This window comes from Pseudophryne corroboree, chromosome 6, assembly GCF_028390025.1.
Source record: "Pseudophryne corroboree isolate aPseCor3 chromosome 6, aPseCor3.hap2, whole genome shotgun sequence".
Classification (NCBI taxonomy): domain Eukaryota; kingdom Metazoa; phylum Chordata; class Amphibia; order Anura; family Myobatrachidae; genus Pseudophryne; species Pseudophryne corroboree.
The window spans coordinates 691,480,150-691,503,692 of NC_086449.1; the positions used below are offsets into that span (position 1 = coordinate 691,480,150).

The window sequence follows — 23,543 nt, forward strand, 5'->3', positions numbered from 1 at the left end:
GGCGATGCTTTTGTACCTGAAGAGTAGCTCCCTACCAGCGCATCTCCTGTGCGATGGCAGGGAGCTACCCATCGCTGAAAAAAGAAAAATAAATCCTTCCTAAGGCGCTGCAAAAGAGCAGCAAATAGACAGTACCAGATAGGACACCAACCTATAAATACAATATGTAGCAAAGAAAAGGTACAATCTCACTTTTTGCGCTCCAATTGTCCCTTCACTTGAGTTGTCCTCACACCGATATCAGGGTTTACATGGAACAAAGAATTAAACATATCATAGTGTAATACTGTGTATAAACAAAGTTCTTTCCACTGTGTTGACGAGGAATAAAGTGATGGAGAACAGTCCCAGAAGAGATCAGACGTCCACCTTCTTATAGGGTCACCAAAGTGATGTGATGGGGACTTGACAGATTTCTTACATGTATGCTTACTTGTATCAATGTAGTAGAACACCCATAAAGGTTTCTTTAATGAAGATGATGTTCTTCTTAAACCATATGATGCAGATGGATACCACTCATGCAGTATTATGTGAAAATTAAAAAAGGGAGGCCAATTAGGGCAAACCAAACCCTTTTTATTTCTTAAAAAATACAAACAGACAAACAGTCATACCCAAATTGGGTTGCAGCGGCTGCTTGCGACGTCATGCAAACACCATGGTCCGCCCCCCCTGCATGGTCTGGGCATGCCTGCGTTGCCCGGACAACGCCCCCAAAATGGCCCAGTGAACGCCTCTGCCTGTCACGTCTCTGGCATGCGCTGGCGCACTGTGGTGCATGCGCAGTTCTGACCTGATTGTCCGCTGTGCGAAAACGCACAGCAGCGTTCAGGTCTGAATTAGCCCTTAGGTAATTTAAAATTTAAAATATTAACATTATTTGCACTTTTGGGATATATTTAAAAGTTTATGTTTGTGTTATAGATCTTTTCACTGTATGCATCTGAGCATGCGTTCACTCTACATGAAAGACGTCATGGCCTTCTGTGCAGTTCAGCGTTCAGTGACAGCACTTATCCAGACCTGTAAGATTTTTGCCTGAACTTCAGGGGCAAAGGTCAACTATTATCGCACCTGCGATTCTGGCAATGGGTGCTAGAGCGGACGCAGCAGCATTCATCTCTGAATCTGGCCCAGAGGGTTTTTTTGTACGACTTTAGCAAAGCTAAAGTAAGCTCAGGAAGGACACATTAAATGCCAATTAAAGTTAATTCGCTTGTCTCCTCAAGTTACAAACTCTAGGAAAGAGGAAACTCTTGGAAGAAGATACTAGATGTCGTAATTTTGCCAGAAATGTGTCCCGCACTTTTCCAGAAATACACAACTATGTGATACCACACAACTCTTATACTATGGTCAGATTATGGGCAGGATGTACTACGCATAGCATTGTGGATGCGATACATCTGCTGCTGGTATGTACCTAGAGCAGGCCCGGCGCTACCCGCTCAGCAAAGGGATGCAGAGCAGGTAGGAGCTGGGCAGGAGAGGCGCCTTCACTGCTCTGCATCCCAGCTGAAGCGCCGTCCTGTCCCCCCTGCTGCTGCGCCTGCCCTGTCACACTGACAGGCAGCCGCAGCAGCGCCGGCAGCATGAAGCCTTCTCCTCTCTCCCCTGTGACAGGCAGGGCCGGCGACAGGGGGGGTCAAAGGGGACAACTGTACCGGGCCCCAAGGGTCAGAGGGGCCCCAAGGATATGTCACTTAGTGACCATCAGGGATGTGAGCCATCTTGTCCAAATAGGGCAGCGAGCTGTAGGTGGTGTGGGCGCAGCCTCAGAGTAAACAGGAGGGCGGGGGTAGCAAGTCTGCGCTGTATAGGACTGAGACAGTTGGCCATGTGGAGAGTGCCAGGGCTCCCTAAAGGCTCAGTGCAAAAGTACAAAATGAAAAAGGGGGTGTGCTCTCTACAATGGAGCCTCAGAGTGACAGGAGCCTCTTACACACAGTCATTATGCGGCACAAGTGGGCACCTGCTATTCCGGGTCCCTATTTGTTGCAAGCAGTTATGGGACATGGCAGCAGCTCCGCTGGGCAGGATTCCTGTGCCCTGTGCTGGCCTCTTCTGGTGGGGTGTGAGGGCCGCATGGTACCTGCTGTGTGGTGTGCGGGTCTGGATAGTGGAAAGTGCAGCGCAGGTGAATCTCTCCCCGGGGTAAGAGTGGATTGGTGAGGGTATATATTGCTTTGGCATAGGGTAGGGGAGCTGGGAATGCAGCATGTAGTCATTGGGGACAGACAGACTGAGGGAGCCACAGCTGGGTTGGACACATGTCCCCAGCATGGACGTCATTTGTGAGAATATTCCAATATGCCATATGCTGACTTTGCACTAGTCGTGTCTTGGATGACATTAAATAACTTTATGCTATGAATGGAGTGCTGGTCTTGTCTGCAGCATAGCCCCTGCTGGAGCCTCTGTGTGTGGATATATATATATATATATATATATATATATATATATATATATATATATATATAAAATTAGATGGGGCCCCACAGATATCACTGTACGGGGCCCCGAGATTTCTGTTGCCGGCCCTGGAGACAGGCAGAAGAGTGTCAGTGATAGTTCGTCCGAAAAGGGGCGGAGCTACATGGACCAAGGGGGCGGAGCTACACAGGATCATGCTATTGAAGATCTGGCCAGCACAACTGTGGTAAGTGGATGTAAAAAGAGTGAGAGAGAAAGTTGTGTGTGTGACTGGGTATGTGTATGTATGTGTGTGTTTGTATTTATGTATATACTGTATTTATGTATGTGTGTATCTGTATGCAGAGCCGTAATGTGTAAAAAGGGGACGCTGTCTGCCATAATGTGTAATAAGGGGGATGCTGTCTGCCGTAATGTGTAATAAGGGGACACTGCCTGCCGTAATGTGTAAAAAAGGGACACTGTCCGCCGTAATGTGTAAAAAGGGGGGCCCTGTCTGCCGTAATGTGTAAAAAGGGGACGCTGTCTGCCGTAGTGTGTAAGAAGGGGACGCTGTCCGCCGTAATGTGTAAAAAGGGGACACGGTTTGCCGTAATGTGTAAAAAGGGGGACGCTGTCTGCCGTAATGTGTAAAAAGGGGATGCTGTCTGCCGTAATGTGTAAGAAGGGGACTCTGTCCGCCGTAATGTGTAAAAAGGGGGCTCTGTCTGCCGTAATGTGTAAAAAGGGGGAAGCTGTCTGCCGTAATGTGTAAAAAGGGGGACGCTGTCTGCCGTAATGTGTAAAAAGGGGACGCTGTTTGCCGTAATGTGTAAAAAGGGGGATGCTGTCTGCCTTAATGTGTAAAAAGGGGGGCGCTGTCTGCGTAATGTGTAAAAAGGGAAATCTGTCCGCCGTAATGTGTAAAAGGGGCTCTACCTGGTGTAGTGGCGCTGCTGTGCGGCGTAGTTTGAATAATGGAGACTACTATAATATGTAATATGAATTGGTATTATTTTGTGGCCACACCCCTTCCCCATGAAGCCACGCCCCTAAAATTTTTTACACGCAACTGCGGCGCGCAGTGCCCCGGTTTTAAACACAGGGAGGCCGCCAATGCGCTCTCTTGCACACAGCGCTAAAATGTCTCGTTACGGCACTGTCTGTGTGTAGGGCCGTAACTAGCACTGCACACGGTGTGTGTGGGCAGAGAGTTCACATCCATAGGCTAACACGGATCTCCTGCAGCTCAGGGGCCCAAGAGGCCATGGTAACTCTCCGGCCCTGCATGTAAAGTATGGGAGGGCGCAAATTTATATTTTGCATGAGGGCGCCGAACACCCTAGCACCGGCCCTGACCTAGAGATTTGATTATTGACCTGGGAGTCCTTCTGTGTATGTGCAGAATGATGTGTGCACCACAGGGGACATTGGGAGGGATCCTGTTGGATCGGTCTCAGAAGGAATGCGAAAAGAAGTCCCTAGGCTTCTATTGGGCAAAGCATCTAAAGATGCCATTGCCCACCGGGTCTAAGCTTCAGAATGTATTGCATTCCGGACTTTAATACATACGGAAATGCAACCAAAACTCTGAAAATGAAATTTTTTTGCATTTTAGACACATTGGCCTGTATTGATCTTCAAACATAAAAGTCAGAAAATCACAAACAGGCATCCGCAAAGAGTGTGCGTGGACTTACAGATTGCGATCGCATTCAAAATATATTAACTATGCAAAATATACTCCATATATACATACCATAAAATAATATACAGAAGTCTACATCAGTATTGACATTTTAACCCTGAAAGTTGGGCATATTTATTTCATTCATATTATCTATATCATTTTAGGCTCAGGTTTTTTTTTCCTTCTTTGTTATGTTTGGTAGTATACGTCAGCTATTGTAACCCCAAAGTTTTTAAATGATTTAAATAAAGTGTTTATAACATCTGCAGAATTAAAGGTTGTATTTGAAGCCTACTAAAACCTTTAAATATTACTTTGCTGGCAACTGTGTATTATTTCCTGGGGGAAAGCAGTTGTAGCAGATATACAGTATAATAGGGTTGTTTCTATTTTGAAAGTCAATCAATATATAACTCCTGTAAAGCTACAAATAAATTAACAGAGTCCACTGTTTTGAACAATTTGCTGGTTTGTTTACTGTCAGGAATAAACAGTGGTGCCAATAGACATTTTTTCTTAGTGGTACTGATAGTAAAAATGGACATGGCCACGTGTCATAAGGGGGTGTGGTCACACAAAACTAGGGAAGTGGCTACATGGCAATAGGGGCATGGCCACATTTATGCCCAACACCGTAATGCCCCTTACACATTATGCCAAATTCTGTAATGCTTATTATACATTATGCCACGTACTGTAATGCTTATTACACATAATGCCACACACCGTAATGCCCATTACACTTTATGCCAGACACTGTAACACCCATTACACATTATGCCTCACACTGTAATGCCCATTACACATTATGCCACACACCGTAATGCCTATTACATATTATGCCACACACAGTTGTGCCATTGACACCATTTTTATGTCCCACACACAAAAAAATGCCCCTTAAATGATTCCCCATCGGTGGGCTGGTTGTACTACGTACCACCACCATATTTCTTAATGGTACTCCGTACCAGCCCGTACCACCCTACTTTCAGCACTGGGAAAAAATTAGCATCTCGTACCTCTCTCAGTTTTTATTCCAAGTCAGTAATTTGCCCAATTCCTTATACCAAAATGTAGTTTTAGTTTTTGAACTGCTTATAAAATATCAATGCCCAGATTTATAAAGCCTTGGAGAGTGATAAAGTGCACGTTGATAAAGTACCAACCAATCAGCTACTAACCGTCATTTTTCAAACTTGTCAGTTAGGATCTGATTGGTTGGCACTTTATTATTGTGCTATTTGTCCCTCTTCAAGGCTTGATAAATTGTCCCCTATGCATATTATCCACTTAAATTAAGGCTTTTGTCTGAGATTAATCATAAATATTTTCTTGATGATATTTTCATGTTTTTCTGCATTACCATTGGAGAAAATGTTTCATCATTGCTTCATCCGAGTATACTTTGGTAGTCGCATCTTATACTGTGGCAAAACTGCGGTGAATAGTGTGATGTGGGTCTTAGATCGCCCCCAGGGCCTAGCTCTGCCACCCACTAAACTGGGAAAGACTGTGATGCTCCACCCTCCCATGCAGGGATACCTATATTTACAACCTCTTTCTCTCGTAGCACATCCTATGGGGCATATGAGTAGAAGGTGATCTGCACAGAGCCCCTGGGGTATATGAATAGAAGATGAGCTGCACAGAGCCCTCACCCCCTAAGGTCAGAGTGAGATGGTAATCAGGGCGAGATGTGTGAGAAGGTACCCTGAGAGGAATAAGTGTCTGAACTCTCTGCTCGGGAAGGTTTTGCTGCATGTATAGGGAGAGATATCCAGTTCCCCACTCCTGATTGCTTGACTGGACTGCAGTGCATCAGATGAGTCTCTGAAGTGGTGGAAATGCATGCATGTAGCATGGTATAGTTAAGGGCTGACTGCACTGTGTATGGGCTGTTGCATGCCTGTAATTAATAATAGCATAAGGATATCTGATATAATCCGGTCACAGATGCGATTACTATCATTCATGTAATTGCAAAGTTAGTATGTTTGTTTGTTTGTGGGGTCACTTGGGTCACTACTGCATGACATAATGTGAACTGGGGACACTACTATCTGACAAAATGTGACCTGACACTACTATATGGCATAAAGTGACCTGGGGCCACTGCTTTGGGGCATAAAATGAACTAGCACACTATTATGGGGCATAAAATAAACAGAGGTGTCTTTCTTGAAGCACTCAGCAGGGCTCCTTTAAAATGTTGTTATGGGGGGGCGTGGCTTGACTATGGAGGAGAGTAGTCGCAGCTTGGCATAGCTCCTGCTTTATCATCATCTCCTCACCCTCCTAGCCCGCTCAGACCCGTTCTCCTGCCCCATCCCCCCGCTATTTCCACTCTCCCAACAACCCTGCTACTGCCCGCCCATGGCCGCAGAATCGGGGAGCGTCTGGAAGGCTCCCGCGGATTGCGGCCAACTTCCAGTTTCCAGGCCGGGACCTCGATTCTAACACAGCCCCGCCGGACCTCCGGACACGCCGCGACGACTGCACCCGACCCTGGCTCACCTCTCCCGGCGCTCGGGGGACTGGCTGTCCCCTGCGAGCGGGTGCATGAGCTTAGCGGCCGTTCGGGCTGACGGGTGACTTTGACTGGGAGGCAGATATCTCCTCTCCCTGCCGCGACGGCAGACCCGGCGGCCGTCTTCTTCCTTGCCGCTGCAGGACGTGACGCAGTGAAGCACTAAAGGCCTGGAAGAAGATTACCTCCGCTGCATGCGCCCCTGCTATCTCTCCCCACAATGGCCTAAGGTATACCCGGATTACACTGGGACAGATGCTGCGGCTGCGAGGGAGACCCTGCTGATAGCTGGCCACTGCACACCACCAATGAAGGGACGGGCTGTCGGGACACCTCAGGCCGCGGATATCGCCTTCCCTGCCATAACTGCTCACTGGAGTGGAGACCCACAGCTGCTATCGCCCCGGCTAGAGCGCCCCTGCTCTGGATAGCCCGCTGGTCAGAATGGCTGATTGGAGTCAGGGCCCTTGATTTCGGCTGTCGGCCGGCTGGACTCTCAACAGCCCCGCACTAAAAACGGATAGGGCTGCTCGGCCCACCCAGCAGTGCCCCTCCATTTTCCCCACCTGGGAAGGCCCTGGTTGTTTAAGTAGAGATCACACCTGGGGGATTATATCTGAACTCCCAACCCCCTCCCACCTTCCCCACAGCTCACGGCAACAAGCGGTCATCTCAATATTGTTCCTGCCAAAGACGGCACAGAGACTGGGGCGAAGGGAGACGGGAGCCGCACCAGTTACTCCACAGTGCGGTGAGGAACTCTCCCCCACCTCCCCCTGGACGGACTGCTGCCTCCCCCTGATTGCGGCCTTTCAAGGCCACCTGTAAAGTGCCGGCGGCCTAGGGCTCGCGGGCCTACTCCCCACTTGCCTTTGCTGGCTCCTAGACCGTACCTATGCTGCGAGGCCCTCACACCGCACACCTCCCTTCCTCCTGGTGCTCCATGACCATGATGAGAGTACACTGAGTCTCTGTTCACTATGTGAGGCCCGTTACATCCTTTACTGCTTGATTCTCTGTGATTAGCTACCTCATCTCTATTCAGATCTCCCTGCATGGAAAAGTTCCTGATTCCTCTGCCTGTGATGTCCGCAGGCACTACTCTGCACTCTCGAGACGACACCCCCTGTGGCGAATCATCCGACTCCGACCACACGCTCGCTATCCCAGCGATCCCGCAAATCAAGACCGCCTATTAAACAACCGAAGATGAAACACTAAGACCTGATAGCGGTCTTAGGACCGCTCTTAGATGAAAAGCTAGCGGGCATCAAAGAAGCCATTGAGTCCTCTTCGACTTTGCTGAGTCAACATTCTACCCGCCTGGATGAAGCGGAACAAAGGATATCAACCCTGGAAGATAACCTAGAGGAAGCACAGCGTTCCCTACATGCCAAACAGCTGGAGGTCTCTGACCTATCAGAGAAGCTTGATGACCTCGAAAATCGCATTAGCGTAACAATCTGAGGATCATAGGCATCCCAGAGTCGGTGAAAGGCCAAGAGCTCTTGGATCTCCTCTCATCAGGCATCCCAGAACAACTGTCTATGGATCTGAAAGGAGCTCCCCTTGTCATCGAGAGAGCCCATAGAATGGGACCCGAAAGGAAAAATTCTTCGGGGTGCCCTCGCCCGGTCATCATGCGAATTCTAAACTATGCGGACAGAGCGAGACTTCTAGACCACTACCGCAGAGCCGCCCAGCCTTTCTATCAATGGAGAGCGCCTCCTCATTTTCCAGGACTTTTCCGCATTGGTAGCCGCTAAGCGCAGGGAATATGCTCCCATCTGCAAACACCTCTTTGATGTGAAAATCAAGTTTTCATTACTCTACCCTGCCCGCCTCAGAGTTTTCGTTTCTTTGAGGATCCTGAGAAGGCCAAACTACATTTTGCCATACCTGACACTTGATCACTCCATGACTATACCTGTTAGTAGCTCACTGCTGCTCGAGCCTGCACTCGGGCCTCACATAATCTTTAAAAAGTGTGATTGACACACACTCTTGATTTTTTTTGTCCGCACTTCCTGTTGTTTCTTGATGTTTTTGTTATTGTTTATATGTTTTGTTAGGTCTACCTGCCTGGGCTGGAGCCCCTTCCCCCCATTGGGGGAATCCCTCCCCGCTCGCTGGGACGGGGTGGGACCCTACTGTATTTTCCATATTCCGTTCTTGCTCTTTTTCCTGGTAGGGGTGGGCTGATATGTCTACTGACACCCACCCACACCCTCATGTAGACGGAGATACAACTACTACGTTGCTCCGCATCATCTCATGGAATGTAGAAGGCCTCAATCACCCGGTTAAGAGGAAGAAGGTAATCACTCATCTGAAACGCATGTCCCCTCACATCATGTTCCTCCAAGAGACCCACTGGTTAGACGATCCTAGACACACCCTTCGAGCCCCTTGGATAGGGAACTGTATCTCCTCTCCATACCATTCTAAGTCTAGGGGGGTTGCGATATTGTTTCACGCCAATCTCCAATACTCCATTGTAAGAAAGCTTCATGACCCTGAGGGCAGATTTCTGTTATTGGATATATGTATTAATGATGTTGTTTATACCCTTCTCAACCTCTACGCACCCAACATCTCACCCGATTCTTTTTTTTGCAGACCTTTTAACGACCCTTTTTACCTGGGGCGGACAAAATTTAATTGTCGGTGGAGACTTTAATCTAGTGATCGACCCATCCATGGACAGATCCAGGGTAAGTGCCTCCTCTACGACGACTTTCACACAACTTCTATCTTCTTTCTGCTCCCAGTTGGACCTCTTGGACCCCTGGCGAATACTCCACCCTACTCAGAAAGACTTTTCTTTCTATTCCCATCCTCACTCTTCTCACTCTCGAATTGATTATATATTCACTGCCGCTCACCTCCTTCCTAAAGTTACCCACACCTACATTGACAACATTATTATATCCGACCATGCCCCTGTATCTCTCCACATCCAATTAGCCATGTCCCCCCGCAGTACACCACGTTGGCGTTTCCCTGCCTATTTACGCCAATCTACTGACTTCCTTCTTCATATGAAGCAATCCTGGCTCAATTACACTTTAGATAACAAGGGTCAGAGTCTAAACTCACCGGTCTTTTGGGGAGCGGCTAAGGCTGTCCTCCGAGGACATGTTATGTCATACACTCACTCTAAACGGAAGAAGTTTTCTTCTCAATTACAATCCTTGAGTACCACGCTTACCTCTGCTTATCGAAGATATACCCAACATGACACCCCCGCTCACAAAGAAGCATATCTCTCAGCCAAACTTGTCTATGATACATTCCTCACAGAACGAGCCCAATTATCTTGTGATTACCAACATAACAGGCTCCATAGGTGGGGAAATAAATCAGGCAAACTGCTGGCCAATCTGATTAAAGGTCCTAAAGCACGCACATGGGTAACTGCAATCAATAGCTCGGGCACGCTAAATACCGACCCCAAAATCATTTGCACTGAATTTAGGGACTTTTATCAGTCTCTGTACGCCAAAGGCCCTGACAACCTGGATGCCAACCTCTCCTTCTTAGAGGAAGCTGCTCTCCCCGTTTTGACTCAGGAGGAGAGAGACACACTTGAGAGTCCGATCAAAGTCGAAGAAGTTGCTGATATTATTAAGACTTTGCCGAATAACGAAAGCCCAGGTCCTGATGGCTTTGGCGCAGAGTTTTATAAAATGCTTCGTGATGAGCTAGCCCTACCCTCATGTCTCTTTACAACCACATCCTTACCTCCAAACAAACCCCAATTAGATTTAACGAGGCCACGATCATAATAATAGCAAAACCTGGAAAAGACCCTTCCCTACCCGACTCCTACAGGCCAATCTCCCTCCTTAATCAGGATTTTAAAATCCTAACGAAATTGATGGCCAATAGATTACAACTCTGTCTCTGTCGTATTATATCGCCTGCGCAGTGCGGCTCTTCATTAGACACAGGCAGTCGGTGCAGGGCATTCGGACCGCCTTGGCGGCCATAACATACTCACGCTCTCATAATCTTATGGATATTGTCTTAATAAACCTTGACGCGGAAAAGGCTTTCGATAAGATTGCCTGGCCTCACCTCGCGAGAGTTTTGTCACACCAGAAATTTGCTGATAACTTTCGTGGCCTTATTGCCTGCCTGTATGATACTCCTACTGCGCAGGTGATAGTCAATAACATTTCCTCATCTCCCTTTATCCTTGAAAGAGGAACCAGACAGGACTGCCCTCTTTCCCCCCTCCTATTTAATCTAGCTTTAGAGCCCTTTATACGTTACATCCTTAACGTCCCGGTTTTTCGAGGGGTTACAATCGGTAACAGAGAGGTTAAATTGATGGCATTCACAGATGACATCCTTCTTCTCACATCCAATCCGAGACAATCCGTCATGGCATTGCAGAACGCTATCTCTTGTTTTTCCTCCTTTGCAGGTTTCTCGATTAACTTTGATAAATCAGAGGCATTGGCTATTTTCCCCCAGATTACTACTGGTTGGGACACCCCTTTTCCATTTCGGTGGGCCCCCGCTCATATTACATATCTTGGAGTCCTTCTCCCTTCTGACCCTGCTCATCTTTACTCTGACAACATACATCCCATCCTCGCTAAAATCCAAACTGAATTGGCGCTGTGGCAAAAACTACCCCTTAATCTTATGGGTCGCTGTAATCTGGTGAAGATGGCTAGCTTCCCCAAATTGCTCTATGTCCTTCAGATGGTACCTGTCATGCTCTCTAAATATGACCTTTCTCTCCTCAACTCATCTATTTCTAAATTCATCTGGGCCAGTAAAAGACCCAGAATAAGCCTCTTTAAATTATCCCAGACAGTACAGAATGGGGGGCTGAATCTGCCGGACATAGAGCAGTACAACAGAGCCTGTCTTCTCCATATCACAGTGGACTGGCTCAATGTTACATCGTTTTTTACCGATTCGCTGATTGATTCCCAACTCTGCGCCCCTATGTCTCTTAGCTTTGTCCTACATGCGTCCAAATCTGACTTGCTGGCTACTTTTCTGGACAATATACTCCTAACTTCCACTGTGATGGCTTGGAAATTATCCAGAAAATCTCTAAAACTACAGCACACCTACTCCCTATTTCTTCCTCTCCTTGGTAACCCACACTTTCAACAGGGTCAGGCCTCATATCCTTTCACGGCTTGGCACACTGCTGGCCTCACACGAGTTGGTGATTTCCTTGATTCTAGGAAAAAAACATTCATTTTTACTGAAGCACTAGCCAAATATAACATTAACCCTAACCATAGTTTCTACTTCTTTCAGGCCTCACTATGTACATTCAGTTCTCTCCCATCTCAGCTCACCAGACTTTATTAACAGTCTAGATGTGCTTCTGCGCTCTGGGACATGCTCCATCTCGTCTTTATATGCCCGCATTCGAGTAGAACATATCCCCACTGCTGATCTGCCCCAAGTACAGACATGGTCCTCTCACATTCCTTCTATGTCTCCAGCAGCCATAATGGACAGCTTCATAGCCTCCCTTAAACTTATCCCGGCTAGCTTATGCCAGGAAATGTCCTACAAGATATTACATAGGGCCTATATCTCCCCGAAGAGGAGTCATTTGATGGGTTTATCTGACTCTGCAAAATGCCTGAAATGCTCTGCGCCAGTAGCGGATCTCATGCATTGCTTTTGGCACTGTCCTCACATTCAAGCATTTTGGGCTGAACTACAGACATATGGCGCCTCCGAGTTGGATCTACGCTTCCAATGCACTGCCCCTTGGGCTCTCTTTGGTCATATTCTAGATCAACATTACCTTTCCCCCCAAGACACAAAATTGATAGTGATTCTCTCAGCGGTAGGCAGGAAGGCCATCCTCCAGCAATGGATCTCCGACACCCCTCCCACACTACCACTGGCTACCTCTAGACTCCTCTTCCTCTTCACAATGGACTGGCTGGAAACGTCTATAAATAAAGAATTACTAACCCCTGCGTTGTTTAAATGTTGGGGACGATTTATAAACAGATTGCCCACCCTGACAAAATTGGCTGTTAAGCAAAGCTTTCAAAGCACCACGTGGTACGGACATCAACTCTTATCTGATGGCCCTCCCATTTCTCTTCCATAACTATAGAATCCTCTCCAAATCTTTGCTCCTCTGATTTCCTTCTCTCTAATATGACATTTCTCAATGCTGCCTCCCTTAGCCCCTCTTATCCCTTCCCTCTACTTCTTCTCTATGATCCTCCGTTGTCTACATATCTTCTCTCGCTCTGCTGATGTCTCCATGGATCGGTCGGCGGTCCCTTCGCCCAGGCAGATACTGTTTTACTGTTTTTCTTTTTATGTTTGTCTTTTTGTTTCTCTTGTTCCTAGTTACACGTTCCCCATCGGGGGATACGTATTGATATGTTATATGTTTTGTACTGTTTGTATTTCTATTTCCGTATCAAATGGATGATAGATGGCTCTGAGATTTGGCTTTTTCTATAACTTATATTACACTGTCATCTACAGTTTTTCTATTTTGTACTAAAAAATGTGAAAATGAGGTTGTGCTTTAGAACCCGTTGTCCATATATTTTTGTATTGATTGTTATATTTTCTGGACCTCAATAAAATATATATTGGGGGGAAAAAAAGTGTTGTTATGGTGCCCACAAACATCAAAGTATTATAGCTCTACCTCTTCTTTTACATAGTAATTTAGGTGTCCATTTACTGTTATATTATTTGTGGCTTCCGATAACTGACTCAAGAGGTCATCTTTATAAATAATAGAAATGTAAGAGTTGTGTCTGTACATAGCAAATTTTTTGCAAGTGTGCTTGATGAACATGCCCAATTTACATCTGTATACTCCTAGGGACTGTTTAAAAACTATGGAGATGAAAAATATATATTTTTTTAATTTACATCTGTTTGTTCGTTTCGGCATCAAGCAAAACCTATTGGATGAATTTGGAACACATTTTATTATTGTATAATTTAGTGACCTAGAAAGATTCTGAGGTATGTTTTATTTCGATGTGACATAAAGGAAAACCAGATGCTTGGCACTCGGCACACTGAAAGTTGGTGTTCTGCGGAACTTGACTCTGCCCAAGTTATGCAATGGAACCCAAGTTAAACTGAGTGTTCTGTAGAGGAATCTAATTGAGGCAGAGATTCTAACAGGGTGTGGCACAGGTGAGACTGTATACCACATATATCCCTTAGCCCCAACAATTATTATATTTTAAGTCAAGCACCTGCAGTTTCCTATAAGCATCTACTTCGCTATGACGATGAACAAGAGGGGGGAGACACTCAGGGCTGCAGGCATAGATCTCAGGGCCAGCTGCTTCTCCCATGGGCAGCTTTATATGGCTTGCTTAGTAGCCCAAAACATCTTTTTGTTTTAATCCCTGTAGGAAAAACTGCAAATATTGTTCACAAAGAAATTTTGGGATCAATATAAAATATACATCACAATATTAGGTGGCATTGCTGTATTTGTAAAATTAGTTCCGCTGACCAATAACGGACAGCCACGCAAAAGAAGCCTCGGGCAAATGCTAATTACCTATTGTACAATGTATTTATTTTTGGAATTAGCATATCAAGTATACAATATTTGCAAGGTTGCAAAAGTTAACTTGGGATGATTTTTGCAAACATTCTAGATGGCCATGATCTTATGATTGACCTCGCCAGCTGATGGTACATGGGGCCTAATTCAGATCTGATCGTAGATGTGCAAAATTTAGCACCTCTACAATAATTTACTCTGACATGCGGGGGGACGCCCAGCACAGGGCTAGTCCGCCCCGCATGTCAGGCCTTGCCCCCCTGCACAGGTACAAAAGCATTTCACGGTGGCGATGATTTTGTACCTGACGAGTAGGTCCCTGCCAGCGCAGCTTCTGTGCGCTGGCAGGCCGCTACTCGCCGCATCCTGGGTCGCAGCGGATGCGTGTGATGTCACACAGCCGCCGCAGCCCCCCCTCCCCCAATGGTCCAGACATGCCTCCGTTTTCCTGACTGCGCCCCGCCTACGGCGTTCTAACTTGTTGGCACGCCGCCTCCTGTCCCGCTGATTGACAGCCAGAGGTGATCGCAGCCATGAGATGTTGAGTAGCTCCCAGGGAGCACACACGCAGTGGTGCTGTTGCGCGTGCGCACTCCACAAAGCAATTCAGACTGTAATCGCTGCCACCGCAGCGATGCCGTCTGAATTACCCCCATGATTCATCAGCATCAGGGATAAATTATGTTGAGTTACAACCATTTATTTGGATTTGTTATTGGTTTATTTACATTTCTCTGACGTCCTAAGTGGATGCTGGGGACTCCGTCAGGACCATGGGGATTAGCGGCTCCGCAGGAGACAGGGCACAAAACTAAAGCTTTAGGATCAGGTGGTGTGTACTGGCTCCTCCCCCTATGACCCTCCTCCAAGCCTCAGTTAGGTTTTTGTGCCCGTCCGAGCAGGGTGCAATCTAGGTGGCTCTCTTAAAGAGCTGCTTAGAAAAAGTTTTTAGGTTTCTTATTTTCAGTGAGTCCTGCTGGCAACAGGCTCACTGCATCGAGGGACTTAGGGGAGAGAAGTTCAACTCACCTGCGTGCAGGATGGATTGGCTTCTTAGGCTACTGGACACCATTAGCTCCAGAGGGAGTCGGAACACAGGTCTCACCCTGGGGTTCGTCCCGGAGCCGCGCCGCCGACCCCCCTTGCAGATGCTGAAGATTGAAGGTCCAGAAACCGGCGGCAGAAGGCTTTTCAGTCTTCATGAAGGTAGCGCACAGCACTGCAGCTGTGCGCCATTGTTGTCACACACTTCACACCAATGGTCACGGAGGGTGCAGGGCGTTGCTGGGGGCGCCCTGGGCAGCAATGTATAATACCTTATTCTGGCTAAAAATACATCACATATAGCCCCTGGAGGCTATATGGATGTATTTAACCCCTGCCAGGTCTCAGAAAAATGGGAGAAGAAGCCCGCCGAAAAGGGGGCGGGGCCTATTCTCCTCAGCACACAGCGCCATTTTCCCTCACAGAAAGGCTGGTGGGAAGGCTCCCAGGCTCTCCCCTGCACTGCACTACAGAAACAGGGTTAAAACAGAGAGGGGGGGCACTTATTTGGCGATATGTATATATATATTAAAATGCTATAAGGGAAAAACACTTATATAAAGGTTGTCCCTGTATAATATAGCGTTTTTGGTGTGTGCTGGCAAACTCTCCCTCTGTCTCCCCAAAGGGCTAGTGGGGTCCTGTCCTCTATCAGAGCATTCCCTGTGTGTGTGCTGTGTGTCGGTACTTGTGTGTCGACATGTAGGAGGACGATGTTGGTGAGGAGGCGGAGCAATTGCCGGTAATGGTGATGTCACTCTCTAGGGAGTCGACACCGGAATGGATGGCTTATTTAAGGAATTACGTGATAATGTCAACACGCTGCAAGGTCGGTTGACGACATGAGACGGCCGGCAAACCAATTAGTACCTGTCCAGGCGTCTAAAACACCGTCAGGGGCGTTAAAACGTCCTTTTACCTCAGTCGGTCGACACAGACACGGACACTGACTCCAGTGTCGACGGTGAAGAAACAAACGTATTTTCCTTTAGGGCCACACGTTACTTGTTAAGGGCAATGAAGGAGATGTTACATATTTCTGATACTACAAGTACCACAAAAAAGGGTATTATGTGGAGTGTGAAAAAACTACATGTGGTTTTTCCTGAATCAGATAAATTAAATGAAGTGTGTGATGATGCGTGGGTTTCCCCCGATAGAAAATTATTGGCGGTATACCTTTTCCCGCCAGAAGTTATGGCGCGTTGGGAAACACACCTTAGGGTGGATAAGGCGCTCACACGCTTATAAAAACAAGTGGCGTTACCGTCTCCAGATACGGACGCCCTCAAGGAGCCAACTGATAGGAGGTTGGAAAATATCCTAAAAAGTATATACACACATACTGGTGTTATACTGCGACCAGCGATCGCCTCAGCCTGGATGGGCAGCGCTGGGGTGGCTTGGTCGGATTCCCTGACTGGAAATATTGATACCCTTGACAGGGACAGTATTTTATTGACTATAGAGCATTTAAAGGATGCATTTCTATATATGCGAAACTCTGGCATCAAGAGTAAGTGCGATGTCCATATCTGCCAGACGATGTTTCTGGACACGACAGTGGTCAGGTGATGCAGATTCCAAACGGCACATGGAAGTATTGCCGTATAAAGGGGAGGAGTTATTTGGGGTCGGTCCATCGGACCTGGTGGCCACGGCAACAGCTAGAAAATCCACCTTTTTTACCCCAAGTCACATCTCAGCAGAAAAAGACAGTCTTTTCAGCCTCAGTCCTTTCGTCCCCATAATATCTGCCCAGGGATAGAGGTAAGGGAAGAAGACTGCAGCAGGCAGCCCATTCCCAGGAACAGAAGCCTTCCACCGCTTCTGCCAAGTCCTCAGCATGACGCTGGGGCCGTACAAACAGGTGCGGTGGGGGGTCGTCTCAAGAGTTTCAGCACGCAGTGGGCTCACTCGCAAGTGGACCCCTGGATCCTACAAGTAGTATCCCAGGGGTACAGATTGGAAATTCGAGACGTCTCCCCCTCGCAGGTTCCTGAAGTTTGCTTTACCAACGTCTACCTCCGACAGGGAGGCAGTATTGGAAACCATTCACAAGCTGTATTCCCAGCAGGTGATAATCAAAGTACCCCTCCTACAACAAGTAAAGGGGTATTATTCCACACTATATTGTGGTACTGAAGCCAGACGGCTCGGTGAGACCTATTCTAAATGGAGTCACTCAGAGCAGTGATAGCGAACCAGGAAGAAGGGGACTATATGGTGTCCCTGGACATCAAGGATGCTTACCTCCATGTCCAAATTTGCCCTTCTCACAAAGGGTACCTCAGGTTCGTGGTACAAAACTGTCACTATCAGTTTCAGACGCTGCCGTTTGGATTGTCCACGGCACCCCGGGTCTTTACCAAGGTAATGGCCGAAATGATGATTCTTCTTCAAAGAAAAGGCGTCTTAATTATCCCTTACTTGGACGATCTCCTGATAAGGGCAAGGTCCAGAGAACAGTTGGAGGTCGGAGTAGCACTATCTCAAGTAGTTCTACGACAGCACGGGTGGATTCTAAATATTCCAAAATCGCAGCTGTCTCCGACGACACGTCTGCTGTCCCTAGGGATGATTCTGGACACAGTCCAGAAAAAGGTGTTTCTCCCGGAGGAGAAAGCCAGGGAGTTATCCGAGCTAGTCAGGAACCTCCAAAAACCAGGAAAAGTGTCAGTGCATCATTGCACAAGGGTCCTGGGGAAAATGGTGGCTTCTTACGAAGCGATTCCATTCGGCAGATTTCACGCAAGAACTTTTCAGTGGGATCTGCTGGACAAATGGTCCGGATCGCATCTTCAGATGCATCAGCGGATAACCCTGTCTCCAAGGACAAGGGTGTCTCTTCTGTGGTGGCTGCAGAGTGCTCATCTACAAAAGTGCCACAGTTATGCATTCAGGACTGGGTCCTGGTGACCACGGATTCCAGCTTGAAAGGCTGGGGAGCAGTCACACAGGGAAAAAATTTCCAGGGAGTGTGATCAAGTCTGGGGACTTCTCTCCGCATAAATATACTGGAGCTAAGAGCAATTTACAATGCTCTAAGCTTAGCAAGACCTCTGCTTCAAGGTCAGCCGGTATTGATCCAGTGGAACAACATCACGGCAGTCGCCCACGTAAACAGACAGGGCGGCACAAGAAGCAGGAGGACAATGGCAGAAACTGCAAGGATTCTTCGCTGGGCGGAAAATCATGTGATAGCACTGTCGGCAGTTTTCATTCCGGGAGTGGACAACTGGGAAGCAGACTTCCTCAGCACGACCTCCACCCGGGAGAGTGGGGACTTCATCGAGAAGTTGTTTCCACATGATTGTGCACCGTTGGGAAAGACCAAAGGTGGACATGATGGCGTCCCGCCTGAACAAAAAACTGGACAGGTATTGCGCCAGGTCAAGAGACCCTCAGGAAATAGCTGTGGACGTTCTGGTAACACCATGGGTGTACCAGTCGGTGTATGTGTTCCCTCCTCTGCTTCTCATACCAAAGGTACTGAGAATTATAAGACGTAGAGGAGTAAGAACTATACTCGTGGCTCCGGATGGGCCAAGAAGGACTTGGTACCCGGAACTTCATGAGATGCTCACAGAGGACTCAGGGCCTCTGCCGATAAGAAGGGACTTGCTTCAGCAAGTACCATGTCTGTTCCAAGACTTACCGCGGGTGCGTTTGACAGCATGGCGGTTGAACGCCGGATCCTAAGGGAAAAAAGGCATTCCGGAAGAGGTCATTCCTACCCTGGTCAAAGCCAGGAAGGAGGTGACCGCACAACATTATCACCACATATGGCGAAAATATGTTGCGTGGTGTGAGGCCAGGAAGGCCCCACGAAGAAATTTCAACTCGGTCGATTCCTGCATTTCCTGCAAACAGGAGTGTCTATGGGCCTCAAATTGGGGTCCACTAAGGTTCAAATTTCGGCCCTGTCGATTTTCTTCCAGAAAGAATTGGCTTCAGTTCCTGAAGTCCAGAAATTTGACAAGGGAGTACTGCATATACAACCCCCTTTTGTGCCTCCAGTGGCACTGTGGGATCTCAACGTAGTCCTGGGATTCCTCAAATCACGTTGGTTTAAACCGCTCAAATCTGTGGATTTGAAATATCTCACACGGAAAACCATGATGTTGGCCCTGGCCTCGGCCAGGCGAGTGTCAGAATTGGCGGCTTTGTCTCATAAAAGCCCATATCTGATTGTCCATTCGGACAGGGCAGAGCTGCGGACTCGTCCCCAGTTTCTCCCTAAGGTGGTGTCAGCGTTTCATCTGAACCAGCTTATTGTGGTACCTGCGGCTACTAGAGACTTGGAGGACTCCAAGTTGCTAGATGTTGTCAGGGCCCTGAAAATATAGATTTCCAGGACGGCTGGAGTCAGGAAAACTGAATTGCTGTTATCCTGTATGCACCCAAAAAACTGGGTGCTCTTGCTTCTAAGCAGACGATTGCTAGTTGAATGTGTAGTACAATTCAGCTTGCACATTCTGTGGCAGGACTGCCACAGCCAAAATATATAAATGCCCATTCCACAAGGAAGGTGGGCTCATCTTGGGCGACTGCCCGAGGGGTCTCGGCTTTACAACTTTGCCGAGCTGCTACTTGGTCAGGGGCACACCCTGGCTGAGGAGGACCTGGAGTTCTCTCACTCGGTGCTGCAGAGTCATCCGCACTCTCCCGCCCGTTTGGGAGCTTTGGTATAATCCCCATGGTCCTGACGGAGTCCCCAGCATCCACTTAGGACGTCAGAGAAAATAAGATTTTACTTACCGATAAATCTATTTCTCGTAGTCCGTAGTGGATGCTGGGCGCCCATCCCAAGTGCGGATTGTCTGCAATACTTGTACATAGTTATTGTTACAAAAAAATCGGGTTGTTATTGTTGTGAGCCGTCTGTTCAGAGGCTCCTACGTTTGTCATACTGTTAACTGGGTTTAGATCACAAGTTATACGGTGTGATTGGTGTGGCTGGTATGAGTCTTACCCGGGATTCAATATCCTTCCTTATTGTGTACGCTCGTCCGGGCACAGTATCCTAACTGAGGCTTGGAGGAGGGTCATAGGGGGAGGAGCCAGTACACACCACCTGATCCTAAAGCTTTAGTTTTGTGCCCTGTCTCCTGCGGAGCCGCTAATCCCCATGGTCCTGACGGAGTCCCCAGCATCCACTACGGACTACGAGAAATAGATTTATCGGTATGTAAAATCTTATTTTTTACTACTGCACAAGAGAAGATTCACACTGGGTTTATAAAGCAGAAAATGATGGATGTTAGCTAGTTTTTATATTACCACATTTACATGGAAAATACAATTATCGCATCAATAACAGTGCTTCCTTACATAGTGACCTCCAAATAGGGTGCTGTAACTTTTGCAATGATAAATTACTATGCGCCTAATTCAGATCTGATCGCAGCAGCAAATTTGTTAGCTAATGGGAAAAACCATGGGCCTAATTCAGACCCGATCGTAGCCGCGCAAAATTACGATCAGCCACCCTGATATGCGGTGGGACGCCCAGCACAAGGCTAGCCCGCCCCGCATGTCTGGCCCTACCCCCGCCACAGGTACAAAAGCATCATGCAGCGGCAATACTTTTGTACCTGAAGAGTAGCTCCATACCAGTGCAACTCCTGCGCGCTGGCAGGGAGCTACCCGTCGCTCTCCGGGTCGCAGAGGCTGTGTGTGACATCACGCAGCAGCTGTGGCCCGCCCCCTCCCCCGCACAATCCGGGCATGCCTGCGTTGCCCGGACTGCACCCCCAAAACGGCGGCCCAACTCCGTCAATCAGGCAGAGGCGATCACTGGGCAGAGATGCTGATCGCATCTCTGGCATGCGCTGGAGCAGTTCAGACCTGATTGCCTGCTGTGCAAAATCGCACGACAGCGATCAGGTCTGAATTAGCCCCCTTGTGCACTGCAGGGGGGCAGATATAACATGTGCAGAGAGAGTTAGATTTGGGTGGGGTGTATTCAATCTGAAATCTAAATTGCAGTGTAAAAATAAAGCAGCCAGTATTTACCCTGCACAGAAACAGTATAACCCACCCAAATCTAACGCTCTGCAAATGTTATATCTGCCCCACCTGCAGTGCACATGGTTTTCCCAATTTGCTGCTGCGATCAGATCTGAATTACCCCCATTGTCAGCAGTATCTTTACCTGTTGAGGTAAGTATACGCATTTGTTTTCCTGGTGTAAAAATACTACTGTTTATAATTTTGGTTGTGACTGCACTTTTGTTACAACAGAATTATTACACCAGATGCAACAGAGATTAGAATTACTGCCTCACAGTGCAGGGGCCATGGGTTTATCTCCAAAATGGGGACTCTATGTGGAGTTTGCATGTTCTACTCGTGTTTCACAAGAGTTCATCTGTGGTTTTCTCCCACACTCCACAAATATTATTAATAGGCCGCCGACAGAAATCCTGAAAACATGACTTGCTGGTGGTACTAGAGGACTTCAGCTGAGAACCATTGGGCTAAGGGATTTATATGTGTATGTAGTGGCATGACAGATTTCCGGTGCACCCTGTGTGGGTTCCGCCCCCTAAGCGCATGACATCATGATGTTGCGCAAAGAGGAAAAGGCTGCGGCCAGCTGGAACTGCAACACTACATGGAGCGTTCTGAGGATGCTCTGAGCGGCTGCACAGACCGCAGGGTGCCTGCCATGAGTGCTCTGAGAACAATTCGGGCTGCACTGCACCAGCAAAACTGTCTGCCAGGTGCTGAAACAGGCACCTTGCTAGCCAGAGGCATGGCCAGTGACAGTACTGATCCCCAGACCACTGCTCTCTGTGCTTGCGCATACCTTGTGTGTATGTTTATGTGTCAGGGACTAATGTGAATGATTAAAAATATTCTGTAAAGTGCTGTGGATTACATAGGTGTTATAAAATAAACATAAAAATATATGCGCATTTTTATAAATTCACTCAAACAACACCCCCAGTTTTGCAATGCTTAATACTATTTTATAGACCAATACTCAAAATCCATTTAGTCATCAATGTCTTGAAATGTCCACATTAATAATGGAGCAATGAATATGATGGAAGAATCTGGATTTACTTCATTCAATGTTTATTGTAACTATAACATGCTCAACTAGATACATTATGGTGTCATTAATATTTATTAGCAGAATATGAGAAGTGTATCGTGCTGGTTTACAGTAGTGCTGGTTTACAGTACTTACCAGCTATTAATATTTATACATGTTCATTCATTTGGAGGAAGGCTAATGTGTGGTTTCATACAAGATTGCTACCTTTGGCTTTTATGTTGTACTTGTGTTTGTTTTGTTGATGCGTTGTGGTTTTTGCTTTTACTACTCTTTATTTTTTCTTTCATTTAAGAAGTAATAGCACTGTGTATGCATTATTCTCAATAGTTATCTCCCAAAACAACATTTGGCACAGCGTGTACAAAATTTCATATGTGTATCAGGGATACCCAGACTTTGGTAATTTATTATTTGTGATCTATTTTATGGATGTTGATCTTCAAACTAATTTTTTTGGGCCTAAAGCCCCAAATCAGGGAAGCCAGTTATTATTTACTTAATTGTAAATGGGGATACTGAGACCGTCACCACACAAAAGAGCGCTCAAAACATGATCTTGATGGAAACCCACCTTTATAAAGAAACTTTTTGTTATTAGAATTAAATATTAATTAATGTCATATAAATATGAATTGGTGCAATTGTAACCAATGTATAAAAAGAATAATAGAATACTGTATTTAGGCAGAGATCCTGCTTCTCAGATCTTAAAGATGAAATGCAAATGGGATTGTCAAGGTGTAGGAATGTTTTCTATCATCATGGTTTGAATGTAAAATTATAAGGGGTGTATTCAATTAGCTGCAGTAATACACAGCGGACTAATTGATCTCCCCGGTACTATTTAATTAGCGCTGAAGGCAATCCCCAATTAATAACCTGTTATTGGATGCCCAAACCACATAGGTTAACTTATCCCGGAATCTATGTTAACGCCCAATATCAGGGTAATTTATAAGGTGAAAAAAATGGCTCTGATTGAATAAGTCTGGGTGTTAAAGTGCAAGGCTACCACCCTTTTCCACACTCGGTGATACCCCTTTTCCACTAGCTCAAAAAACACGGGTAAATGCACGGGGGCGCGCATTTACCCGTGTTTTTTGCAAGTGGAAAAGGGTAAACCCGGATCAAGTGACCCGTGAATCCTACCCGGCTATCTACCTGGGTAGGACACGGGAATGATCCGGGTAGGGTTGTAGTGTAAACGGGAGCCGTGTCGCATCCCGTTTACACTGTATGGAAGGGC

The 23,543-nt window shown here is 46.9% G+C and overlaps 1 long non-coding RNA gene across 4 annotated transcripts in view; it reads left to right on the top strand.

The window, feature by feature from the left end:
* LOC134933245 (uncharacterized) overlaps positions 1-23,543 on the top strand; it is a 446,291-nt gene that overhangs the window by 214,565 nt on the left and 208,183 nt on the right. For 2 of the 4 annotated variants that reach the window (XR_010179652.1, XR_010179653.1), the window contains exon 3: positions 9,255-9,349. The exons of the other annotated variants lie outside the window; for them this stretch is intronic. This is a non-coding gene — a long non-coding RNA (uncharacterized LOC134933245). The remainder of the gene's footprint in view (positions 1-9,254; positions 9,350-23,543) is intronic. 4 annotated transcript variants of the gene reach the window in all.